The following is a 24719-nucleotide window of genomic DNA, read 5'->3' on the forward strand; positions in this document are numbered from 1 at the left end:
CAAAATTCATGTCCACGACAAATGTCAAGCTAATTAACTACCACAAAGCATCACATTTCCCTATGTGTCAATTCCATTTTATGAACAAACTGAAAGAATGGCAGAGACGCTATAAAAATGCAGGGACTTTTAAGCTACAGGGTCATTGTTACTGCCACCCTGTGAGCAAGTGTTTTGGGTTTCCTGCCCACCAGATTTCTTTGTGTTCCACCCCCACTCCCTGATTTTTCAAGCCTCCAACTCACTCTGCTCATTATTTCTTCCACTCCAACATTTTGCCTTTCACACGCTGGATTAGTGGTTGCATTGGGGATTGGAACTTGGATACAGAAGTCAAAATTGAGAGGAGAACTAGTTTGTGTTAGAAGAGGCATGGGGGAGAAACTGGACCAATAGCTTGGAAAAGAAGGAGGCCTAAAGGATTGACTTCAAGTTTGTGGTCTGTGCAGTCACCCAGAGATCTTTGTTAGAGGGGACCTACCCTTTATTCTATGCTTTGCTGTCACCATCTTGAAAGTCTCCATTCTCCAAAATATGAGCAAGGATCCTCATATTTTCATTTTACATTGAGCTCCACAAATTATGTAGCTAGTCTTGAAGGTCTAAGGGAAAGGAGACCAGGAGTTGAAGGAGGGGAAGAAAGATGTCCTAGGAGATTATGACAAATAAGGGAGAATATCTGAGGTCCAAGTCAGCACCTCACCAGGACTGAACTCCTGCAACCATGAAAGTGAAAGCAAGAACCAGCAAATAAGGAGTGTGCACAGGATCTCATTATCCCAGACTAAGAAGCCTCCGTCCTTCTCCTCCTCCTCCATTTAACACACCAACACTTAAAATGTATGTATGAGATGAAATTCCTTTGATTGAGGGTGACTTCTGTTCTTAGACAATATGTACATAAGATAATTAGTCATAATAGCTATTTGTCTTTATTCTATAAGGAAAGAAATATTTATCATGGACTTCCTATACAAATCATTCTTCTAGGAACTATAGGTATAATACTGAGGAAGGCATATAGAAGCCTTGCATTCAATATGATATGCCAGTGAGGAGACATAAAATGAAACTCGAAAATAAATAGATAGAAATGATAACATATGGTACTGACATGTGCTACATAAAAGGTAAAATGTCAAGTAGAGACTGAGCAGGCTGCTTTAGGGTGGTCTGTGTTGGCCTCTCTGAGGGGATGATCTGCGAGTTGACAGCTGAGAGAACTGAAGGCAACTCCGCCCAAATCTGAAGAAAGACTCCAAGAAGATGTTCAGAGGCTCTGAGAAAATAACTAGTTTGTAGTATTTGAGGTACAGGAGAAGGACAATTTTGCTGAAAGCTAGTAGATAACAGCCAAAATGTCAGTAGAGGTCAGAACACCTTGTAGTCAAGAGCAGGAATGTGGATTTCATTCAAAAAACAATGAGAAATGTGGAGAATTTTATAGTAAGGAAGGAACATGTTTCAATTTACATTTATAAAAGAAAACTCTGCCTAATCTGTAGAGAATAGATGGCCGGGGTATGCAGAGGGAGATGAATTAGAAGTCATGAAGGTGACCAAAAAAGAGAAACTAGTGGCTTCCCCAACAGTGGTAATAATGGAGATAGTAAAAAATTGAGTTCAGGACAGACCTGACTGTATTTCCTGATGGATTCGATGTGGGATGCTACAGAAAAAGGACAAAAAAGAAAAACATGGCTAGCTTCCATCTGATTAGCCTGAGCAACTGGTTAGATTGTAGCCCTATTACTATCACAGAGAGGTTACAAAGAAGAGGGTTTTCTGTTTGTCAGATGAGAGTGGAAAGCAAGAATTCTTTCTGGTCCCTTTACATTTGAAGAGATTAACAGACATCTAAGTGGAGATATTGGGAAGGCAGTTAGATTTGTGAGTCTGGTCATGTCTAGACCATGATGAAGCATTGGCTTATTTTAAGTGCAAGGAGAAGAGTTTTAAGCAGGGCTGATCTATGATTTGACATGGTTCATTCCAGTTGCTGGGAAGAGACAACATTGTCAAAAAGATTGGAGGAGAAAGAAAGCAGAGGGAGCCATTGGGAGACAACTCTACTCATCTAAGCAAGACAAGGAACGGTGCTGGTCAAAAGCAGATGACTTGGAGCAAAATGGACAGCTGTGTGACATGGAATGTCAAAGTGCCTGCTTATTTGTAGGGTGTGAAGGATGGCGAAAAGGAAGATGTGAAGATGGCTCCTGGGTCTACTTTGAACATTAGCTCCTGGGCAGATAAATTTTACGGGATAACATTAGGAACCATGCTAATTGGACTCTAAATTTGTGATTGCAAATCTCAGATGGGCACTCAATAAGGCAAAGTCATTTCCTACACTTCTCTAGTAAATTAGGACATGTTTCACACTCTTTTATTTTTATCCACCACACTTTGCTCCCTACTTATTGTTGATTTTGCCTGAGATTTTATAGGACTAAAACAAGGAATAGGGTCAAAACAATTTCATCTTCCCTCTACCAGTTTTGCCAACTTACCTGCTTCATACATCATACATTCATTCCTATGAAAATGGAAGCAATACCCATGGTTCTGTCAAAGAGAACACTTCCCGGGGCCCTAGATCCCAGCTCATCTCACCTTCTAATGTACTTTGAAGCAAATATCTTCCCATCTGACATAATTGGGAACCACAGTTGGTCCATAAACCAAAAATACTAATTAAAATTATTTTAATGATACTCGGCTTTAATTAGCATTTTTGGTTTTTGTACCAACTGTTTCCAATTATGTCAGAAGTTCAGTCCACAGTTGGCCAACTCCATTGCTCGAGGCCCAAGGTGAAGCAGAACATCATGGTGGGAGGGCATGGCAGAAGAAATCAGCTTTGGAGGTGAAAGCCAGGAAACCGAGAGAGCTCTACTTCCCAGGGACAAAATATAAACCCTGTAGGCACACCCCCAATGACATACTTCCCCAAGCCACACCCTACCCACCTACCTGCCAATTAATCCATATCAGTGGGTTAAGCCACTGATCAGGTTACACTTCTCATAATCTAATCATTTCACATCTAATCATTCTTATAAAGTCTCACACATGAGCTTTTGGGGATCCCACATGTCTAAACCATAATAGAAGGGGAGTAAAGCAAAGACATGAAGGTGGGCTGGGATTGTGGCTCAGCGGTAGAGTGCTTGCCTAGCACAGCCGGGACCCAGGTTCGATCCTCAGCACCATATAAAAATAAAGGCATTGTGTTGTGTCCATCTACACCTAAAAAAAAAAATTAATTAATTAAAAACAAGTTTAAAAAAAAAGAAATGAAATGAAGGTATTTCAAATAAGTTTATCCTAGTAATGCATCATAGGATTTAGGATAGGTAGACAAAAGTTAGGAGACAGAGGAATGACCCTTCTTAAAAATAACAGTTTTGTGGGGCCAGGATTGTGGCTTACTGGTAGAGCACTTGCCTAGCATGTGTGAAGCACTTGGGCGATATGCAAGAGCCACTTAGTGTTGGGGGCCAAGTCATAAGGGACAGGGAGGAGTCATTGAAGATAAATTTGTCTATATTTCAGTGGACCTCTGTGGGCCAGCAGACCAGTCCTGTTTAATCAGGGTGTGTGTGTGTGTGTGTGTGTGCATGCACATGTACACAGATGTGCGTACATACAGGAGTCCACAAGCAAAGATACCCCTATTTATACCTGAACAGAGATGATGGAATCCAATAGTTACTGGGTAGCAAGAGCCCACTCATAAATTCCACCATCAAAACTCAAAGAAATGGTATAGACATTCTCTGAGGTGGTGAGAATGGATGGGAACAGCCATTTTCGCCTGCTGAAAGCTGGGCAGTGGAGGGTTTCTGAGTCTGAGGTCAGCTTGTGGCTTTCATCTGCAAAGCCTTTTCTTTGCCCTCAGTGTATCTATGTGGTGCCAAGTGGAGTCTGTGTCAACCCACGTTCATTAAAAAAAAAAAAATGATACTCTAAAAGCAAGATGTGGTCACTGACTGGGAGCCTTCAACCAGAAAATTAGAACCCACAGTGAAAATTCTTAAGTAAGCAAAAGGACAGGGCCTCTGTGTTACACTCAGTATAAACCGCTACCAGGGCAAAGGACAATGCAGAGAGAAGTGTGCACTTACCAATGCACAAAGAAACACTTGTGTAGATGTTTCCTATACTCTGGGTAAGTTAGGCAACAATTCACTTTGGAAAAACTGCCTAAAGTTTCAATTTATTTGGAGCAATCTGGATAACACAAAGTTGTATTTTCACCAAGTTTGGCTCTTTTGGCAATACCGTTCAAACTGTTAGATAACACCTTGTCCGTCAAGAGCTGAAGGGAAATACCAGCCCAGCTTTCCTCAGAAAAATGACCTACAAGATTGTTATGTCTACTCTGTTCTGGAATGGGTGTTCATGTGCTTCTCCAGTACATGAACTGCTAATCACTTCAGCCCATTTATCATAGGAGAGTTCAGCCTCCATGACGTGTAGACAAAACAACTGGTTAATTTCACATTTTGCTCCTCGTTTGTGGCAATATGCAGTCCAAGGAAAATTTCAGCTGTTTGGATAGATTGGAAATATATTGTCAGCAGACAACGTTAATATCCCATATATCGGAGGAATGAATGGCTGAGCTGGAAGCTCTTTCATATGCTAACCCCTGCTAACAAACGGTTTTATTATAAAAATTTAGATTGCACTAAGTAGTTTGCTCTTCCTCTTAACATATTACCAAAGACCTTTCTCTATATTATGAATTATTCCAGAACATAATTTAAATGACTATATAATAATTTCATCATGCTTACAAACCATATTTTTCTTCAACTATCTATATACCTATATCTGTATATATGGCATTTATCACTGGAGTTTTGCAATTGTAAATATTAGTGATAAATGTCATTTTTGTGTAAATTGTGTATATATGTAAATAATCAGTAAGATATGTAAATCTATCCATATATATGTGCATATATATACATGTATTTATCTATATATATACATCCTTAAGCAGAAATCTTTGGAAAGCAATTCCTACATCAGATAGTATGAACCAATTTGCTGTGTGAGAATGCGTCTGTTTCCCCAAAACTTAGCATACTAGACCAACTTCATTTTTGTTGTTTGTAGAGGACTTGTTTCTGTTTTTTATTAATTTTTGGACTTCTCTGTTTACCTTGGTAACTATAAATAATAGTTTATAGTTACCTTGGTAACTATAAAAAATGTTTGCTGCGATTAATCTAAATGTGTGCTGGTTTTCATTATTACAAGGTAGTGACTAGGAGAATTGACCTGAAACCAGAATACCTAGCCTTGAGTCCCAGCTTTGCAGTAAGCTTCTTTGATCCTGGGCAAGATACCTATGCTCTTTGTCAGTCAGTATCCTTATCCGTAAAGTCAAGACCATGATTTTATAAAGTGGTGAGGATTAACGAAATTAGTATGAATGAAGTGTTTAGACAAATGCCTAATATGGTAAATGCTGAAGAGCTCTTCACTAGTACTCTTAATGCATTATTTTCTAGTAGGCTTCTCTTCTCTCACTTCTGGAAGTTCTTCGTACCCCCCGCCCCCGTTGTATTTCACTCTAATGCATAGTTTCAAGCTTACTTCTTGAGAATTCCCTCAATTCTCAGGAATCTCTCTGTTTTTCCTCCCTGAAAAACCTTCTCTTTATCCTTTCATCTCTTCATATTTTTCTCTTATATTCTCACAAGAAAATTCCAAGGGTATCTTCCACAATGCTGATTCAATTTTCTATACCAGCAAGCCTGATTTTGTAAGCTAATGTGTATTTTGATGATCTTATAATTTCCCTCCTTGCAAATCTTAAGTTATTTTATCCAGCTCTCTTTTCATCTCAACTTGCTATTTTTGTACTTACTCCTCTTTTCATTTCCATTTATTCTCCTGGTAGCTTCCTGAGCCCATTACATTTAGGTCATACCGTTTAGTACTCTATTAACGCTATTCTAAAATTTTCTTCAGAGTTCTGTATAAAATCTTTTTCAGAAATATTTTATCCAAAACTTCAGGATGATTTTTTTCTTTCCATTGTTCTGCAGTATTTTTTCATATACACCTGATGGGTTTTACATCCTCTTATTTATCCTCAAGCAAGGGAAGTCTTTTGGAATCTTTTATATGTCAATAGGCTGTGCAGATCTCTTCTGTGTCTATCACCATTCCATTGAATTATCATATTCTCTTCTAAATTCTTCTGATGATTATTTCTAACTTTCAGCTCAATTCTCAGTGCCAAATAGCCAGGCATCTACTGGACTCTGTTAAATGGAGCTAACATCTTCCACATACACTTCCTGATTTGATATTCTGAAGTACGGCAATGTTTGGAAAACCACAGTTCCTAGCATAGGTTGTTTCTAGGGCTTTCCTATCTCTGTGGGTGACATTTCATGGATGGCAAAATAAGTCTCGGTCATCTTTTGCCAGTTATTTCATGTGTGTTCTTTCCAAATGGGTATAGAAGAGTGGAAATAAAGATGATCTTCAAGAATTATAGCCAGGTTTCTATTTGATGGAGATTCAGGGTCTTTGAAGCAGGTGGAAGGTGGTGGTGGGAACAGTTCTTTCCCGCACCTCCCCAGAGATGAGAAGCTAGTTTCAAGAGACAAAGAATGAAAGCATATTTTCCTAGTTGAGTTTTCTAAAGTAGATTCACTGATTCTGGGTACAGTGGAAAATGATCCTAGATTCATGCCATTGGATTGCTGTCTGTATTGTTTAAGTTTCTAGTTTTTATTTTATTTTTTCTGCCTTCCTAGGTACTGGTGAAGTGAAGAGTCAGATCTAAGTTGCAACAGGGACTAAAGCCATGTATCTTTTATCAGGGACAATCTCATCTATTCATCTTTAAAAAGTTCACTATAAATACATTTTTTGAAAATGACAAATTGCCTTGGTAGAGCAGCCTCCCCTAGCATTTGGTTTTACCTCATTGCTACCATGTGATCACTTTTTGCTCCATCTCCCATTTTTCTCTATATGTGTCATCTCTTTCTCATTAGGCAATGAGTTCCTTGAGGATAGCAATCATGCCTGGGTCATCCACACATCCACTGGCCTGCCTTGCAGAAAGTGGTATTCCTGAAATCTCTGGTTGAGCAATAACAAGGGAGCACAGAGGTTCTTTATAGATCAACTTGTGATAGCAGAAGGAAAATTTGGGTGTCAACTCCCCTGAGGGTCAATGTGAAGGGTTTAAAAGCCATTTGATCTAATGCAATTATGAAGATATGCACTGGGCTCCTACTACACGTGAGGTGCTTGGGATTCCAAGATGACTAAACCTTATCTGCCTCCTCCTTCAATCTAGGTACAAAACAGCCTAAGCATGAGCCACTCTAGTGGAGGGCAGGCCACAGTAATGCTTGATTGGAAATTCCAGGAAAGAACAGAACTCCTATGAGCTAGACTGCTTCTACTTGCTTAACCAACATTTATTGATGACCAAACTCCAAAGCAATGTAGTAAACACAAAATAATCACTGAATTCTGAGAAGATTGTATCAGAAGGAGCCAAAAGGCCATTCTTGATTTGTCCATGTAATGGAAAGAAGCATATCCGTTCCTTTGTACTCACCCACTGTTGAAAATCCTCTTACTCTGAATCCTCAACAAATTATAATTCAGGAATCAAGTGTCAGTCTGAGTGGATCTAACATCTACGATGTCCTTTTCTTGCTCCCCACTCATTTAAGACAATTTCTTTTCTTAGCAACAGCATTGTTCACTGCACAATAAATCAAGGTGCTACCCAAAGCATCCATGTTTGTGTGTTACAGGAAATTGTGTTTTCTTAAGTGGTTTTAAAAACCTAGTTTCACTAAGTTTTGTTACTGGAAACAGCTTCCCTATTTTCTGAATCTAGTTTGTCTCACTTGATACTGAGATTTTTCACATTTATTGCCTTCTAATGAAAAGATTTTAAAAAATTAAGGCCTAAATAATCTCATAAAGCAAGGGGAATAACTAACTGACAGTATTAGGGAAACAAGACTGGTGAATAAATGACTCTTTTTAATAACCCTCCATGTTTGTAAGGGAAGCAGGGTATGGTTCATTGTCCATTTTGAAGAGCTGGGAAAATACAGGGCATGAAAGCCAATAAAATACAGAAACTAGGCATATGGTTTTTATTTCATTCTCATCCAACTCTATCACCTGGTTTCCTATATTTATAGGAGCATGCACATTTTAAAAAGCCACTATGCAGCCGGGCACAGGGACACACACCTGTAATCCCAGCAACCCGGGAGGCCGAGGCAGGAGGATCATGAGTTCAAAGCCAACCTCAGCCAAAGCAAGGTGCTAAGCAACTCAGTGAGACCCTGACTCTAAATAAAATACAAATAGAGCAGGGATGTGGCTTAGTGGTTGAGTGCCCCTGAGTTCAATCCCCAGTACCCCCTCCAAAAAGATGTGCAAAATATTCTAAAGGTGATACTATTTGATTGAGCTCTTAGAATTTGCTAGACCCTGTACTAAATACTTATTGTGCCTAATTTTATCTCATTTAATCCATACAACAATTCTATCATTTTCATTTTAGTGAGGAGGAAATGAAAGTTTAAATGTGGTAACTGTCCAAGGTAACATAGCAAGTAATGGTAGAGTTGGTGTTTGAACCCAATGCTGACTTCAGAGTCTAGGCTGTGTACACCATGGGGCGGTGCTGACTGGAGACCGTCCAATCTAAACCCTTCATTGTACTTTTGCCAAATCTGTGACCCAGAGCAACTGTGACTCACTCAAAGTCTCACAAAGGGGTAGTGAGAGAGATGAAAGTAAAAATGCAAATTTTATGATTTCCAGACTATTATTCCATTTGCTGAAATAAAGGGCAGCCTTTCTTTGCCATAGAAAAGATTTCCAGTCAGCGCTGTTTAACTGAATGTCAGAGTAGAAGTATGGACATCTAGCATTTTTATGGTAGAGATGTGGAATAGCTCAGTTTAGGAAACTTACTTCCAAACTTCTCTTAATCATTTCAATTTAAACGGTATTCAATGTTTCAAAACGTATAACCAAAACTCACTTGCTACAACCTAGGATAATTTTCTTATACTTAATCAGAATAAGAAATTTCTGAATATTAGTGGGAAAGAATCTGTAAATGTCCCCAGCAGTATATACATCCCTGAAAACTCTGTATAGTGAAAACTCTGGGTAGTCCTTGGGATTTGGGGCCAGAAGGCTATGGTAGAAATCTTATTCTCCTTCCTCCAGAAGAGAGCTTGGGTAAGTGATTTATCCTCTTTAATTCTGTTTTCTCATTGTAGAATAGATTAAGTTTATTACTTAAGGAATATTTAATCAAGATATGGGAAAAGCAATTGTAAATTTGGAAAGTGTATACAAATATCAATTTATATATTTAATATGTGTCATTTTCAGCCAGGTGCAGTGGCACATGCCTATAATCCCAGCAGCTTGGGAGGTTTAGACAGGAGAATTGTGAGTTCAAAGCCAGCCTCAGCAACTGCGAGGCACTAAGCAACTCAGTGAGACCCTGTCTCTAAATACACTACAAAAAAATAGGGCTGGAGATGTGGATCAGTGGTCAAGTGCCCCTGAGTACCAAAAAAAAAACCCAAAAAACAAAAAACTTTTCATCCTAAATTTTAAAAAATTCATACTTCTTTTAGTCGTGCTTTTTTTCTACTTGTGGTCACTCATACATACATCCACCATTTATTAAAACATTTGTTGTACCTCATACTGGATAGGTTATAAGAAATATGTAAAAATTAGAAAGAAGAATCTAAATGCTTGCTTATTCTCTCCTTAGATGTCTTAAAGCCATGTTACATGAATTCAGAACTGAACTCTACCCTCGGTTCTACCCTGCTTACACCCCTGCACACACCCTTTTCCCATTTCAGTTGATGGCAACTCCATCATTTCAGTGCATAGAACCAAAACTTGGGAGTCAACTACTTTCTTTCTCTCATACCCCACATCCAACCTTTGGGAACATCTTATTAGCTCTATTTTCAAAATGCTTTGAAAGTTGGAATACATCCTTCAATATCCACTGCTGTTATCCTGGTCTAAAACACTACAATAGATTGAACTGTGTCACCAGCCCTCCCCTGCCCCAAAGATAGCTTTCAAGTCCTAACTCCTGACACCTGTAAATGTGCCCAAATTTGGAAATAAGGTCTTTGAAGAGGTCAGAAAGTTAAGAGGAGGTTGCACTGGATGAGAGTGGACCTTAAATGCCATGACTCGTGTCTTTATAAGAGAGAGAATTGGATACAGAGACAGGAGGGCAAGACAACCATGTGGAGATGGAGACAGAGATTGGAGTGATGTGATAGGAATAACTGGAAGCTGAAAAATACAGGGAAAGATTCTCCTCTAGGTCCTTTGGAGGGAGCACAGCCCTGCTGGCACTTTGACTTTGGAATTTTCTCCTTTAGAACTGTGAGAGGATAAATTAGTGTTGTTTAAGCCTTCAAGTTTGTGGTAATTTGTCATGACAGCCCTAGGAGATGAATACAGGCCTCATCACATTGTACCTGGTTAAATGTAATAGCCTCCTAACTAGACCATCTGTTTCCACCTGTACATCCTAAGTATATTCTCAACTAGCAGCTAAAGGACCTTTTTTAAAACATGAGTAAATTTAAATAAGATCATGTCCCTACCTGGTTCAAAATCTTCCAATGTTTCCTTAGTTCTTCCAACAGCCTCCAGGGCTCTACAGAATTTTTATTTTGTTGTTGTTGTTGGTACCAGAGACTGGACTCTGTGGGGCTTAACCATTGAGCCACATCCCCAGCCCTTTTCATTTTTTATTTTGAGACAGGTTTCCGCTAAGTTACTTAGGGCCTCACTAAGTTGCTGAGGCTGGCTTCGAACCTGTGATCCTCCTGCCTCAGCTTCCAAGCCACTGAGATTACAGGCATGGTCCACTGAGCCCCATTCTACAGGATTTGTCATTCCTCCAATCCTTCTTTATTTCCTCTCCCATACCTACCTTCTCTGATTCACTCTGCCCCAGCCACCTGCCTTTCTGCCTCTTTGTGCCAAGCACCCAGGTGCTCTGCCTCTGGTTATTAGCACTTGCTGTTTCTTAGTGTTCAGATGTGATTCTCTGATATTTACCCACTAGTACTGAAAAGGCTTGGAGTAGTCAGAATGACTGCGAGTCCTGGAGGCCTCCTGCTATGTCAGGAGTCAGTCCTGTAGTTTTCTGCTGCCTGGAGAGAGTCAGCAACGCAAAAGCAAACAAACAAATAAACAAACACTGCCTCAGTGTTTTCATGTCTTATTTGGTCTCACAAACCTTGTTGGATGTTTGTCACCTTCAGCTTTACTACATCTTCTCCTTTCCTAGAGACCTAAAGCGTTTTTCTAATCTCCTTGTTCTTTCCCCAAATTCCACTCTCTCAGTGAGTTCCATTCCAACCACCCTATTTTTCACCCATCTCTCTCCTTACTCAACTCTTCTTCTATTTCCCTATGGAAATCATTACCATCTGGCACATATATTTTCCTTATTTATTTATTGCCTATGTTCTTACATAGAATATAAGCTCCATGCGGTAGGGATTTTGTTGTTTTGTTTTGCTTTGTGTTGCCTTTTTGTTTTGCTTTATCACCTGTTGTGATCCCAGAACCTAGTATTTTGCCTGGCACATAATAAACACTCAATGAACAGTCCTTAAACAAATAAATGAATATGTGTTCCTGTAGTTTACATAATGTCTGTACATCAATCTTGGGAAATAGAGAAGAGTCCTGAGCAGACCATCTGCTACAGGAACTGTCATTCTCAGTGTTCTCATCTGGAAGTTTTAAGCCCAAGCCAAGGAAACATGCTCCCAGCCTCCCTCTCTCCCCCTCCCCTACACCAGAGAGCCATTGGGCATAAGGGTCCCTGGGTGGGTCCTCTCCAACAATTCTCTTCATTTTTATAATTGTGATGAAAATGGCTTTTGTGACACAATCCCAGCATCCTCCTTCATGGCAAGATGGCTTTTTTTCTATTTTGTCAGATAAAGTATCATTAACAATTTCCCTTGTTTTGACAGCATGGGGCTATAATTAGTTTCTACCCCCAAAAAAGCAAACTGCCTCAGTGCCTGCACCAATTAACACAGTATTTGCTTTTTGGCTTGCATCTAAATGGAATCCAGAGGAAGCTAACTGAAAAAATGTAGAGTCTGGACTGACATGAGCCAGAAACTTACTTGCCTGGGGATTAAGGATGCAAGCAGTGAGACAGTGTAGCTACCTATTTCTTCAAGGAGTGAATTTCTCTTCCCTGTCAATCCCAGGACATTTTATCAGTGCCCATTCCATACATGACTTCTCTAATCTCTGAAATTCTCTCATATTTGTATAATCACTCATACATAGCACTTAGAAATATGTACTAATCTTTTGTTATTTTCAGTTTATTGCCCAGATAAATTCAAATTAAAAAGAATTTAGAATCCTCTGCAGATCAATGATAGGAAGACAGATAGAAAGGCAGATAGGAAGAGATCTCTATTATAAATTTAAGTGAACAAAACCTGTAGAACTGTGCACATGGTACATTTTGTGCTGGGCAACTGGAAAAATAGAAACCTGCATTCATGTTTTCTTATATTTTCCTAAAGAAATGCTGAAAGGATGAATGAGAAACTGTTTATGAAATGGTTATCTGTAGGCATGAGAGAGAAGAGAAAGAGTGGGTATGGAATAGGAATGACATTCTCAGTGTATACCTTTTTATATCATTTTGATATTTGAAGCAGATAAATATATTACCAGTTCAATTTTTTTGTTGTTGCTTTACAAAAAACGTGATGTTACACACATAGAAACTAATGAGATACTAGTGATACAAAATGTTCACTAAGTATGGTTGATTGATCATAAGTGGAACAATAGAGCAGGTGTGTTTCAGTGACCCAAATCCAGCTTGGCAACTTTATGTTCATATGATCATGTTTGCACTTTGCTCGTATAGACAATCTTTCCTTGCCTCCCTATCATGCTAAAACTCACTTTTACTTCTTTTGTTCCAGAATTATAGAGATGCTCAGCATTTATCTGACATTCTTCTTATGGCAGGAATTACCGGTATACAGTACCTCCGACTTTACCTGGTTCTTTTGCAAAGTTTTTTCTCTGGAATGTTATTTGTGGAGAGTATGCAATTTTTTTTTTCATCATTGGCAATCCAGACACAATCCAGGAGGATGCTGGGATTGTGTCGCAAAAGCCATTTTCATCACAATTATAAAAATGAAAAGAATTGTTGGAGAGGACTCACCCAGGGACCCTTATGTCCTACAACTGAGAGGAATGGTGTAGTAGACCACAATTACTCAAGAACTCGGATTCTGAGTAAGGAAGAATCTGGTTAAAATTCCAGATTCACCACTTCTCTGCCATATAAACTTGGACAAGTTACTTGTATTTTCTGAACATCTGCATCCTCAACTATAAACAAGGTATAATAGCTTATACCTATTAGGATTGTTGTGATACTTCTCTAAGATAAGAGGAGTCAAATATATAGTATTAGAGCTTAAATATACAAGTGCACAATTGATATTAATAACTTGTTATTAATCTTATTTGTATGCATCCATTTCGAGTGCATTCAAAAGACCTGTTCCCATCTCTGCCAAAAATGTCTCCTTTTTCCATGCCACAATGCATATTAAAAGGTATTAAAGATATATTATTTTGGATTAAGTAAAAGTTTTGCCAAAGAATTCTCATTAGACAAGCAAATTTGCTCATAAGTTATTTACCTCTTAACTTTTTTTTTCCCAAGATGACTAACCAACAGCAAGTACTAAATGGAATAGAAATTATTGGTGGAGTAAGAAAGAGTAATTTCAGAGCATGGGCATCCCTTTCTCAGGAACAATAGACCAAGAAGGTAGATTTGGAAGAATCAAGGGCTTCTACATAGACAGAGAGATCAAGCAGGGAGAAACTAACAAGGGGCTAGAATTACTGAAAGCATCCTAGTCCACAGACCCAGCAGGCCATCCTACACAGTCACCACACTGCGGAACACCAAGTTAGAACCTTGGCATGTGCATCTCTGCCTGCCAAAGCATATGTGATGGGGAACCACTGAATTTGGATTTTTGGGTCCTGCAACAGGATTTTAGTGGGTCTTAACTCAAGATTCTGCATCAAATAGATCATTATCCGCTCTTAAATCACACATAGGCTTTGAAGCATGACTGTGATATAACAATTTATTCTAGGGGCTTTGTGGGATGGGTTGGAGCAAAAGAAGACTAAAGGTGAGAATAAGGAATAAAAATGCTATCCTAACCCAGGAATGAGGAGAGGAGGGCCATGTACAGTAGGATCTTTGCCTTCCCTCCAAGGATCACTCAAGTTGGGAGCCATGTTGCTACATGATCATCATGTGAATATCCTCATTAATGATTAATTTTGTCATTATCCTTAGAACAATAGCTTGATCTTGAGGTTGTTTCATTCTGGTTTTTAGGATTGATAAGTTGACCCTACCCACCATTTCTCAGTTAATTCAGACCTACAGTCATATTATACATACAAATCTCCCTCCTCCTGAACCAGCAGGTGTCACTACTGATCACTTGTAAATGAACATGGTAGCTTCATCAAGAAAAGGGTACATCCACCTCTCATTAGGAAAAAAAAAAATAGAGTTTGACATTTCAGGTTAAAGAGCTACTGCCTTGATCCACTGGCTTCCTGGTAGACATTTGAGTTCTCAGAGAAACGTCTGTTTCTTCATCAATGGCCTATAGGTGCAAGGCAACTAGAGATCTTTGTGGAGAATGGAGTTGAAGAGATGGTCCTCGTGGTTCCATTTCCCAATACCCATGCTCTAAGAGTTATTTCCAGCTTTATTTCTGTATTTCCTAAAATTTTTATAGCTAAGTATAATCAAACCTAAGTGAATCCTCCATGCTAAGTTTTAGAGAACCTGGAATGTCTTTCTTCCTTTGGACTATTCCTCAGGCATTAGACTTGATTTCCGAGAAGTCTATGCCAGAACTACTCAGATTAGTAAATCAGGTAGTATACTTTAAAATCAAAATGTAGACTTGGGCTGGGGATGTAGCTTAGTGGTAGAGCACTTGCCTAGCATGTTTGAGATCCTGGGTTCCATCCCCAGCACTACAACAACAACCAAAAAAGCAAACTTGGAAACTGTCAGTCTCTGATTCTGCATCTCTTCATCACCTGAGTTACTTTCTCTCCTCTAGCACAAGACTCAACATAAGATACTTTGTTAAATGAGTCCATGCACATCCTTTCCTTTGCATGCATTCACTGACTATTATCATCTGCCTAGTCCTGTGTTTCCTCTGTGAGGCGCACCCCAAACCACTTCTCTATGGAATTAATTGCCTTACGTGAGATTCCTCCATACTTCATATTTATTTTCTCTTAAAATTTCCTGTTTTACTTTGGTGTACACGTATCTTCTATTGCTTAACTATGAGATTTAAATATTTTTAAAAGACAAAGATGTTGGGTATCATCTATCTCAGACTCTCCTCATTTCACTTTCGTGTTACGATAGTAGCTAGCATAACTGAAGCACCTAAAGCAATGCCTGGCACAGAAGAGGGATTCCATAAGCATTAACTGTCAGTCGTTTCGGTGAAGCAACAACAAAAACCCCTGCCCTCCTCCATTAGTAAGACACTCACAAATAGTCAGAAACACAAATATCATACAAGTTGGACTACTCAGTTAGGGATTCCTCTGATACTTCCAATAAAACGGTCCCCCAAAATAACCATAGATAGCCTGAGAAAATGGTAAACATTTTTTTTTAACTCACACATTTTCAAATATTTGATAAGAATTTCAGAGCCAGGCACAGTGGCACATGTCTGTAATCCTAAAACTCAGGAGGCTGAGGCATGAGAAGTCCAAAGCCAGCCTTAGTAACTTAGCGAGGCTCTAAGCAACCTAGTGAGACCCTGTCTCAAAATAAAAAAAGTAGAAAGGGCTGGGGATGTGGCTTAGTGGTTAAGCACCTCTGAGTTTGATCCCCAGTACCAAAAAATTTAAAAATTAAAAATTAAAAATTTCAGATTGAGGAAAGTGCAACAGCAGACTTAAAAATACTTGGCAAATGGGAGAAGCAGAAAGAAAGAAGGAAGAAGAAAGGAGAAATAATGAAAGAGACAGGAGAAGGTGGAGGATAAAACTATGGAAAGGAAGTTGAAGACTTACACTTGGAACTGGGCAAGAAGCAGGAAATACTGCAATGGTTTTCTAACAGAAAATATCATTCAGGCCCAGAAGCCACCTCCTGCAATCAATGATCTCCAGCAAATTTCTTTATTGCTTTTATCAAGAACTCAAGAGGTGATTTTGGAAGGGAACATCTGAGTGGCTAGAGGCTAGTCACTTGTCTATCTTCTGGCTGAAGCAGGGTAGGATGAGAAGAATCCATTAAAGAGGGTTTCCAGGGACCTTTCAGACTTCCTTAGTTGGTGGTGGACCCACAGATTTACCTTTATGCCACAATATTCAATGGGAAAAGAATTAAATCCCAACAGAAACTAAAGTACTGTTCAGAAAGAAAGAATGCATTGAGGAGTGTCCTGAAAGCAACCAATGCCCACTTCAGGAGAGAAACATTGATGTTTTCAACAGAGCAAAATTGGCTAATGGAAAACGGCTAGTAGAGAGGAGTAGGGTCTAGTTTTTCCTTTCTTTCTTCTTTTTTTTTTTTTTTCAAAAGGCTGTATTGCTCAAGAACCATTTGAAAGGATTCTTGACTTTCACCTGCTCTTATCAAGACCACTCATTCCTAGTGTATTCAAATTTCCACTGAGTGGGACATAGAATAGGTTCTCTGAACATATATATATATATAAAAAATAAAGAGGGGAATTTTTAAAGCCAGAAAGGATTTGAACAACTGGAGTTTGGAGAAAATTTGTAAACAGTGACAATAGTGTGAGAATATTATGAAATCACAAATCTTGAAAAAATTATGTGGAATGCTGATGGAGAAAAATGCCAGATGGTGCTAAATAAAAAACAGACTACCTGGCCACTTTAACTGTTTTTTTTTTTTTTCTCCCCACTGCTAACTTGTGGAATGAATTGGATTTATAGGCATGACTAATGATTACTGATCAAACATCCTGGCAGAACCTCTCTCTTTCACCTCCTTTTCTGACTTCTAACACCCACACGAAAGAAAAACGCTTACGCCATTATCTAAGCATCCATGCCTGTGTGTTGCCCTGCCCTTCCTAACATGGCTTTCCTTACCTAGTATCTGTTAGATACAGGTTAACAACTCTCATCTTGCCCAAAGGTCAACTTCCCTGTGACTTTTTCTGTGATGGATCCTATCAGCTAGAAGCATTTGTCCCTCTACATTCCCACAGAAGTACAAATGTTTTCGAGTAAAGGGCTATGATTTTATTTTCTAGTTACCTTTTAAACTTTCACATTTCTAAGAATAAATAAAAATAATCAGTGACATATTTATTGAAATCTATAATTAAATTGAAATTTATAATTAGGAGAAACACATATTTCTTTGACTTTGTAAGTGTCCATTTCTTAGATACAATTTATCTCCATACACAGATGAGTCTGTACCTCAGTCTGAGCCACATTCAGGTCAGTGATGCCTTCATGGTTGTTTGTTGTTGTTGTTGTTGTTAGTTTGTTTACACATGAAATCTCATTGGGTTAAGTACCCATTATGGTGGCTTCCCCAAACAAAGTTCCAGAGGTGTATCCATGTCTAATGAGTGAAAACTGATGGCAACTTTTAAATGATACTTTTCTTCACCTTCAAAAAGATACAAATGTCCAGGCTCTGTGGCGCAGGCCTGTAATCCCAGCAGCTCAGGATGCTGAGACAGGAGGATCCCGAGTTCAAAGCCAGCCTCAGCAACAATGAGGCACTAAGCAACTCAGTGAGACCCTGTCTCTCAATAAAATACAAAATAGGGCTGGGGGTGTGGCTCAGTGGTTGAGTGCTCCTGAGTTCAATCCTCAGTTACCATCCTCCTCAAAAAAAGACAAGTCTATTGTAGCCTGGCAGCTCCTATGGGGCAATGTAAACACTATGTGTATCCATTTCAAGGGACCAGCACATCCCCTGTAGAACTGATGAATAGCAAGAGAATATTTGAGAAGGACCCTTGATGCACTGCAGGGTAACCAGAACTTTAAGGTTTTCCCAAGGATGAGGTTAGTTTCTAGTGGAAATGGTGATGGGTCCCTTAGAAGCCTGAGGCACTGGAGTAATAGTACCTACTCTAAGGCAGCTGAATTCTTTTGAGTGTATCTTTCTAGGGGAGTCTTTCAGAATTGTTGGGCTCCTTCTCAAGGAAAGCTCTGCAGAGAGCAGCTGTTGGCCAGTCCAGCATGCTATTCATCTTGCTCAGTCTTACAACCACCCACACCTGGTAGTGTTACTTACCTGATTGGTAAATATTCATGTGCATATGGGATTCATGGGGTTATTGCTCAGCTGATGCAATGATGAACTACAAGATTAGACTAGACAGGGACTATCATGTTGAGACTCTGAAGAAATTTCAAACCATGGCAAACCATGTCCCAGGACCTAGTCTTTTTTTCAAATATTTTTATTTGTTATAATTAGTTATACATGACAGTAGAATGCATTTGTGCACTTTGATACATCATACATAGATGGGATATAATTTCTCATTTTTCTGAGTGTACATGTTGCAGAATCCAAGGGAGATTTTGGTGAAGTCAGTCACAGACTGACTTACCACCAGCCAAAGGCCCAAGGCTCATATCTTAACTAATGTTTGACGTGAACAATATGTGCCTAAAACAAATAAGAGAATAGTATGTTTGCACAGAGCTGAAAGAGTGTCCTGGATAAGAGTTCTGAACTCAAGATTTAAGTTTGAATCCTAGCTCTGCCACTAACTCACTTTAAAACATGGAAGTCTTTAAGCCTCAGTTTCTATGCCTGGAATATAAAGATGATAGTAATAATATCTTTTTCATTGTGTTGTTAACAAAACAAAAATGAAATAAATCATAGAAAATATTTAGCATTGTGTGTATAAGGTGTTCAATAAGTGTTAAGTGTTGATGCTGGTATTATTGCTACCACTCTGTCATTATTGACCATCATGGACACAGGCCCTAGAGTGCATTTGGGTGTTCAAACCATTTTCAATTGATGGCATATTTCATGCATGAATCCCCTTCCTTCTTTCCTTTCTTCCTTCCTTCTTTCCTTTTTTCCTTTCACTTAGTAATCATATGTTGATAATCTGGTCAAGATTTTTACTTGGTAATAGGAATGCAATGAGAAGTTTAACATCTGTTTTCCATGAAGTCATAAACAAGTAGAGAAGCAGGCACATAAGTAATTGCAGAGCATTGTGATAATTCAATAGGTGCACAGGGTAAACTGGTAGCATGAAATAAGTGATAAGAAATTCTATTAGGGAGAAAATGGTCAGAGGTCAGAAATGAGCATTAGCCAAATGGGTATGAACGGCATGGACATTTCAACAGAGAAGAAAGAGGCAAAAAGTGCTAAGGGTGTGCAACAGGGTATGTTTTGGAAATCATGAGTAGTTTCATAAACATGTAACAGTGCATAGAGGGGTACATTAGGATATGAGGCTAAGACTCTGGCACAGAGAGATGTATGTAGTTTGGAATTCAAGGAAAAGACACAGGTTTCTACATGTTAGAATAATCATTTCAGAAGAAGTAGGGAGTAAAGAGAAGCACTTGGAAACAGGAAAATCAGGGTGGTATTACAAACATCCAAAAGAGAAAAAGTGAACTAAAGCAGCATGAATGCAAATAAAAACTCAGAGGACATAGAAATCCTTACGATGCTTTCCACTGCAAGAAGGGTCCAATTAAAATGGTTTAAGCAATAGGAAAAATCTATGAAGTGAAAAATCAATGAGGTCTAGAAATTCTTAAGATTGGTTAAGCCAGGTGAGATGGTGCACACCTGTAATACCGGTGACTTGGGAGGCTGAGGCAGGAGGATGGCAAGTTCAAAGCCAGCCTCAGCAACCTAGTGAATCTCTAGATAATTTATCAAGAACTTATTTCAAAATTTAAAAAAGTAAAAAGGGTTGGGGATGTGGCTCAGTGGATAACTCCCCTGCGTTCAATACCTGGTACCAAATAAATAAATAAATAAATAAATAAGGGGGTTGGGGATATAGCTCATTTGGTAGAGTGCTCGCCTAGCATGCACAAGGCCCTGGGTTCAATCCCCAGTACCACCATAAATAAATAAATAAATAACCAAACAAACAAATAAATAAATAAAAAAGATTGGTTAAATAAGTATCTGAATTACTGATTTTTCTCTTTGTTGACTTGTTCTCTTGGACTTACTCTTCTTCTGATCCCAATGTTGTTTCTGAGAATGCAGTCATCACAAGCAGACTCAGCAATGTAGATACAAAAAAAAAAGGAAGTGCATATTTCCACATGTTTCTTATCCACAAATGTTTTCTCATTTGATCAGACAGAATTGTATCACATGGCCATTTCTGAACCAATCATTTGTAAGGTGGATGGAAAAAGTATTATTGGCTTAGACTATAATCAAGATTCCTTCAGTCTCTTCTGAAGTATAGTAACTCAGTACTTGAACAAAAATGGAACTTTCTTGATAAGAAAGAAGGAAGGACAGAAAGAGTAACTGAGTAGACAATCATGATCATTCACTACTAAACTAAAATAGATAAGTCTCAGTGACCTAGTGTATATTAGGGCTGAGGAGCTAGAGATAATTCCCAGGCTTCCAGCTTAAAACTTACAAACAAATAATTTTATAAATTTTTACATAGACATACTTCAAAAGGTGTAGATTCAGTAGAAGGACTATATTATATATTGTAGTCACATATGCCTAAGGGATAAAGAAAAGCCTTGAAATGTGAATTTATCTTAACTTATATATGGAATTAAATCTGTTTTGAATGAACATTGAATATTCACTGAATTATTGCCCTAAATCAGCACATTTAGGAATAATATGTGCATATCCAATGGTTTGATCTTATTTGTCAATAAAGTAAATATAGCTATGAATGCTAGCATTAATGCAAAATAAAATATTCTGCTTAGAAGAAATTCTTTATAAGGCAGAACAAATCAGAATTTTCTCCTACATATGATCCCTCAACAAATGTTAACCATATTATTTTTATATACTTGCTACAAATCCTCAAGCTTGAACTAGTTTATTTACCATGAACCAAACATCCAGATCTCTGTTCCAAAGTGATCAATCTTTTCTGTCTTTCTCATCAGTTAAAGAAAAAAAAAATGCTCTTTAAGAGGCCACATTTGGTCTCTCCCTATAGCAGAATCCTGTCTGATTTCTAAATATATGCTGCTATGTTACAAAGGCACCATCCCCACACGATAGGAAGGAAGATAGCTGCTTGAAATTAGCCTATATAAAGTTGCTTATGGGAAATAATAAAGCTGAAAGAGAGTTTTAAAACATCAGTCCTTATTTACATTTTCTTCTGTTCTTTTTCAAATAAGTATAATTTTCCTTTTTCTCCCTTCTTGCTTTCTTTCCCAAGAAAATACAATAAATGTTCTTAAATAATTTGACCCTAAAGCTATATGATAAGAGTGTTTTAGTTCATAAGTCCTTATAGTCTGTGAATTTTCTGCCACATATTAAATGAAGGGAACCTAACTTCAGCACTTTGTAAATAAAATTGATCTCCAGCAACATGCTAATTTCAATTTGTGGTACAAACAATACAGGGGCATTCTGAATATTGATTCATGTTGGAAGCAGTCGCCAATTAGTGTAAACAGCATGCAGACATTGATGCTGATTGTACTGTAAGAGTGTTAAGCCTGAGAGGGAACACTAAGCGCTGTAGGGTAAGATTTCACAGAGGCAGCCTTGAGGACCAGGGATGTGTTTTAATTCATTCTAAAATGTAAGAAAAGGGACTGGAGTCTACTCTTGTATCTGGTGTAGAGAAAAATACATATTATATAATTTTATAGCTTTCAAATTGAATAACATGATGCTCTAGAATATCAGATAATTTTCTTAGCATGTGTTCAGTTTGGAACATTCATATTTATAGACAGAAAGGTGTTTCCTTCCCTCAACTGTCATTTTCCAACTATCTACAATGCAAATTCTTTTCTCAACAGTATATAACCCCATATGGACTACTATAACAGCTTCCTCATTGATCTTTCTGGTCATCTCTCTCCAATATGATAGGTTATTATTACAGGATCATACTGATGATAGTATTCATATATTTAGTCCCTAAACAATGTTCTATCGCTTGCCTGATAAAGCCCAAGACGTGGTTAAGATTTGGGGGTGTATGGTCCCAATCTAACTCTCAGCTCTGTATGCCATTGCTCTACTATTTACATCAGTACCCTCACCTGAAGAAAGGGTTGAACATGCTAACCAGATGTCTGTCTCTTTGAGGATAGCCTATAAATAGGGAATCATTTGTTTTCTTTGACTACACTACACCTTCTTCCTGCCTCTGCATATATTCTTCCTTCTGCAAAGAAGAAAGGCACATCCCTCTCTACCTACATCTTTACTATGTTTGAAGACTGTGGAACCCAACCCTCTCAAATATAACAACTCCTATGTCTTGTTTCCCCAACAGAAACTATGGAGATTCCTCACCCATGATCCTATCTGCTGTTCATCTACATGGGACATGTGTGAGTGTTATTATGTGAACTCACTTTCTTCAGAGTAAAAATGGCTCCCTGTACTTTTCTGTTCTTTTGGTAACTGACTAATGGAAACTGAGCACTCCACAGGATCTGCAAACACATTCTTAGCTCATTGCCCATTTTTAGAGGAAAAAATATAAAGCTGAGGTTCAGAATTTAAGCTATGGAATCAGCATAACTGAATCAAACCTGTCTTCACCTTTGACTTCCCTGGGTGATCTCAGGCAAAATTCTTATGCACTATGAACTTCTATTGTGTCATAGAGTAACAGGAATTGAAATCGCATCATTATCACAAGAAGATGGTTATGTGATTGATGGATAAGCTCCAACAAAAATGCTGAAAGAATGTAAACTTTCATTTTGAAAATGGAATCCAAAAAATTATGAACATATTATTTAAGGTGAGAGACAAGGTAGTAGGCTCCTTGTTGCAGATATTGGCTTCATATCTTCAAGTCCTCATGAAATCATAAAAATGCCAAACATCTCAACATTAAGCTCCCAATCCCCTGCCATAGTGAGATAATTTCGCAAAGTTTAAAGCTTGCTCTTGCTATTCTCATAAGAGTTTTGTATCTTCCCAACTGAATCTTCTGACCTGGTTGTGTCTCAGGCTCACTACAAACAAATCATGGGTATAAAACAACTCTAGCATACCTGTAAGTATTTATTATTGTATTATAGAGATCATTTTCCTTTGGACATTCTGGAGTCCATCCTGTCCTAATATTGCCCTGCAAACAAGAATCTTCACTCTTGGAGAAGGAATATCACACCCATCTATAATTTATGAACCTTTCTTTTATTCTTGTTGATTCGGTGGCCATATTTCATTTGGTAATATTTCATTTGGTAAAGAAAAGAGTTAATTAAGATAATGCATGGAAAACAATTTTTATGATATTGGGCATATGTTCATTAAATCAGAGTTATAATTATTGCTTTAGTTTTTTCATATTAGTTTTTCTCCCTCCAGTGGAGGACATAAGTTGAATGATTTAGTGTACATTATGTGCGTAGAACTACTTTGGATTTTTCTCCCAAGACTTACCAAGACCGATGGGGACAATAGGAAGAAGAATGGAACCAATGATATTCGTAATAGTAGAAATATTATTTAGGAGCAGTGTGTAATTAGTGCCAGCCTAACTTTTCTCTGGAATGAATATGCTTTTTGGTAAGGTATAACCAGAAAGGACTAGAGAAAAGGCAATAAAAGGCAGAAAGGAGAAGCGGGCCATTTGGACTCTCTGGCCTGGCTGCCTGCCTGCTGGAGAACTCAACTGTACTACGTCCATTCTAATCAAGCAGCACAGAGTTATGGGGCACCTATCATATGTTCAGGTCCTGACAAATTCTTTGAGGGGAAACCAGGAAAATAATGGCATGTTGTTTTCTTATCTTTGACCTGACCTCTTATTATTAGAATGCTTAAGAGCTCAGCTTTTAGTCTTTTTTTCTTCCTTCTGTATCTACACTCACACCTTTGGTAAATTCACACTTTAAATACCAATTACATGCAGAAGACTCCCAAATTATTTATATCTCCATCTGGACCTCTCTCCTAAACCCCACAGTCATATGTTCAGCTTTCAGATGCCTAATATATAGCATTAAGAGATCTAACAGACTTCTCAAATCTGAGACGGATTATATTCAGAAGTAGATTCCTAATGTTCCCCCTCGTCCCTGTCCTCTCCCCTATCACAAAAATCTATCCCACCAATAGCCTTCCTCTTAGTGGAAAATACATCCTTCTAACTAGTAGGACCAAAATCCTTGGAGTTGTCCTTGATTGTGTTCTTTCTTCAGACTTCAAAAATAATTTTTCAAAAATGTTTTTGGGTTTGCCTTCAATAATTTATCCAAGAACTGACCACTCTTCTTTATCTCCACTGTTACCACACAGGTCTGAGCAGTCATCAATTGGATTTCTGAGTGCATGCAGAAGTTTCTAAACTGGAATTCCTATTTTCTCC

This window comes from Marmota flaviventris, chromosome 5 (assembly GCF_047511675.1).
Source record: "Marmota flaviventris isolate mMarFla1 chromosome 5, mMarFla1.hap1, whole genome shotgun sequence".
NCBI lineage: Eukaryota > Metazoa > Chordata > Mammalia > Rodentia > Sciuridae > Marmota > Marmota flaviventris.